We start from the raw sequence: 3,802 nt of genomic DNA on the forward strand, positions 1-3,802 counted from the left end.
CCCCCCCCTCCCCCAGGCTCAATCACCCAGGCCAATCAGAAGAAAAACTGTGTAAAAGGCTCACACACCTCATGCTTCCTTTCTGGAAGCTGAGAACTCACTAGGGAGAGCTGCAGCCCCATTGCCCTAGTTGCAGCAGGCGGCCAGTCTTTGCCTTATCAGGTCACCATTTGATGATACAAGCTGATTTGGACAAGGTCCAGCGGCAGCTTTCTCGAGCATGTTTCTTTTGCGCAGAATAGAGCACAGGCGCCCTCTGGTGGTTATCTGTAGAAACACGTCAAGTGATGCTTGAGTTCCTGGACTCCCCTCACCTCAAAGGCCATGAAAACCACCTGAACACTGTCTTCTTCTGTGGCCTTGTAAGGTTGCTCCCCCCTCAGGGGGAGGTGATCAAAGAGCAGGCCAATCAGTTCATGTCAGAGACAGTCCCTGTTCCCATTACTATGGAACCCACTTGGACCCTGAACTGCCATGGGCTACATCTGTGCAGGGGTTCTGGGTTATCCACTCCTGCTGAGACCTGATAGACTAGGATCAGAAGGAAGGAGAGGAAGAACTCCCTATCAGTGGACTTGGGGAGGGGAATGAGTGGAGAAGAAGGAGGGAGGGTGAGATTGAGAGGGGAAGAGGGAGAGGGCCACAGGGGGATACAAAGTGAATAAAGTATAATCAATAAAAATGAAAATAAAAAATGGAAAAGAAAAAAAATCACCCGAACAAGACAGCTCATTACAGTTCATTCTGGTTTATGAATAGCATGTCTTTCTAAGGTCATGCTTACGATTTTACAGCCCCTGTGGCCACAAAGCAATTCTGTGAGGTAGAGTGACGCTGAGGTTTGTTAATCTGGCCCACAGTGAGGAGGGAGAAAGGAGGGTCCGGGAGAGCAGCCAACACGCCCTCTGTGGGAGGAATACTAAGCTCTGTATGGCATCGCCAGTTTGCTTTTGTAAGGTGCTATCTAAATAACTCTGAGAGGGCAAGGCAGGTAGGTCTCCTGGGTGGAGTGCTGAGACCAGGGGCAGGTGATTCTGGACACTTGCTAGCCTTGGGCTTCTAACATAGCTGTACAGCTTGGGGACAGGAGAATGAAAACGGAGAGAAGGAAGTGGATGACATATATGTAATATGCGTGAGTACTTAAACTCTTTCATCAAGCAGCCATGTTAAAAAATACAAACTGACCATGTCTGAGGAAGGAGGAGGTCTGTGCTGGTGGAATGGAGTGGCCATCACTGACAGGGCACCAGCAATCGAGATTTTTTTTTTTCATGAAGGACACAGAACCTGTTTTCTTCTGTTTTCAAAAGACTGGTTCTATCTCTTCCTGCTCAACTAGGCCCTTACCTTTTGTTAAAAATTCTTCATTGTGTTATCTTACCAATTCTGTTTAGTTTTGTGATAATGTCCTAAGCCTTTAAAAAATGAAACAAAAAAGTCAAAATTTCTTCAAAACATGAAAGTACAGGTATGAAGAAGCTAAAAATCACGTGATCTGGACTGTTTAATAGTCACTTTTCGGATGGAAGTCCAGCAGCATGTTCCTGTCCTGCTCCACAGATCATCACACCTGTAATGCCTGGACATTCAGACTCCACTAGGAATGTGATCAAGGACAAAAGAGGGAGGGACTTTAAGACCGTTTAATTTTTAACACAAAGTCTGCAGAAATCTACAGGAACAACTTCTTTATGCACAGAGAAATTCAGCATCTATGGTTATGAGTGAGCAGAAACTACACATTTCCTTTTCTCTGAAAACATTGAAATATGGAAAGTCACCTTTGCCTTTGTCCTTTCTGATGTTGAGGCAAGCCTGTCTTACTATTTTGTGTAAATAGGCTGGTTTGTGGAGAGTAAATAGGAAGACATGAGAGTGTTTAGGGCCACCTCATTTGGGGGTCACTTTAAAACAAGCTTTACCTGAATGCATCAAAGATGCCAGGGGACAAGTCTTACTGTATTGCATTGGCAAAACATTGAGGATTTCAGCCAGAAACAGGCTGCAACAGTGGGTAAAAAAAAAAAAAAAGTTCACTATTTCAGTGGCACAGCAGAAAGGAAGGGTAACAAAACCCCACATAGGGCATTTAGATGTTTTTCTGTCCCATACACTTCGTTAATTAGTAAGCTCATCACTCACGTAGCAGAACAAAAACATTCCTTATGTCTTTATTTGCACATAGCACCCCAAACACATATCTTCTATACTTTAAGTATATTTACAGATTCAATAGAATATCTACACATAAAAAGCTTTATTAAAAATTAAGTTTAATGCAGGTTATGAGGACACATTTTTTTTGGCAAATGAAATCAGACATTCCTTCAACCATGGGTTCTTATAGATTTTAATGTTGGAGTAAGCTGTTTCATACATGTTATTTATGACTATGATAAGATGTATGTATTTATTCTTTATATAGCAGGTGTAATCCCTTTGACTGCTAGCCTAATAAAGCACTTGTGAGATTTTGCAGATTCTAGAGTGTGCCTGTTGTAATGTGTTTACACATTGCTGAATGCTGCAGAATTTGAAAGCTCATATAGGTGTAGTGAATAATGAATCATTGTTGGCATGCTCATGTATGCTTTTAATTCTGCAATCTCTTGTTTTTCTATTAATTTCCAACCACAATGACATTTTGTTTTCAACCACACACACATTTTTCAATGTGACTTATTTGGCCAGCAACCACAAAAGACCATAAAACTGTCAAGTGCTCCAGACAATGAGAACGCTTTGCTTTGGTATTTATGGGGAGAATCCCCTTCAAATAAACCTGTTCTTGATTTCACAATTTTCAGCACTTCAGCTCTCATCATCTCTGCCTTTGAAAAGCCACTTTCATAACTTAGAACCCCTGCACAGAAGTAGTCCAAGGCAGGTCAGTATCCAAGAGGGTTCCCCAATAATAGGAACAGGGACCGTCTCTGACATGAACTGATTGGCCTGCTCTTGGATCACCTCCACCTGAGGGGGGAGCAGCCTTACCAGGCCACAGAGGAAAACAAAGAAGCCAGTCCTGATGAGACCTGATAGACTATGGTCAGATGGAAGGGGAGGAGGACCTTCCCTATCATTGGATTGCTAGAGGGGCATAAGAGAAGAGGGAGAGTGGGATTGGGAAGGGATGGGTGAGGGGGCTACAGCTGGGATACAAAGTGAATAAACTGTAATTAATAAAAAAAAAAGTCACTTTCCAACAACAACAGCAGCAGCAAATGAAGTGGCTCACACTGGCCGACACAGCGTGCAGGGGTCGGAGAATGCTTATCAGCCGAAGGCACATCAGCCGAAGGCACATCAGCCGAAGGCACATCAGCCGAAGGCACATCAGCCGAAGGCACATCAGCCGAAGGCACTGCATGTGTCTTGCCGTGCATTTCCCGGACTAACATTTGAAATTTCCCTTGAGAGCTTTCGTCTTCAACTCTTTCAGTATGTCACGAATCTGAGAAGTGTCACCGTATGCAATGTTTATGTCCCCAAAAGACTGACCACAGAGACAGCGTAAGAAGTGGCACCCTCCTGCTGCAACACCGGAAGTCAAGAAGCCTAAGCAGTAACAGGAGCGGAACCCTGCTGTTGCAACACCGGAAGTTAGGAAGCCTAGGAATAACAGGAGCAAAGAACAGGTACCAGAGAGTCAGTGAGCCTTCGCGGAGGCAGCTGTCAGGGCTAACTCACGTAGCAAGTACATACCGTACTTACTGTTCCTAACGGTTTCCCCAACAGACTAACAACAGCTAGACAGAGTCATGAGTTCCACACGTCCACAGACACACTGAAGCACTAG

The 3,802-nt window shown here is 44.2% G+C and overlaps 1 pseudogene; it reads right to left on the reverse strand.

The window, feature by feature from the left end:
* Nucleotides 1–3,389, reverse strand: part of LOC129687329 (laminin subunit beta-4-like) — a 119,922-nt pseudogene extending 116,533 nt beyond the window's left edge.
* Nucleotides 3,390–3,802: the final 413 nt, after the last annotated feature.

The sequence above is a fragment of the Psammomys obesus genome, unplaced genomic scaffold (assembly GCF_907164565.1).
Source record: "Psammomys obesus unplaced genomic scaffold, mPsaObe1.curated_primary_1811, whole genome shotgun sequence".
Lineage (NCBI taxonomy): Eukaryota > Metazoa > Chordata > Mammalia > Rodentia > Muridae > Psammomys > Psammomys obesus.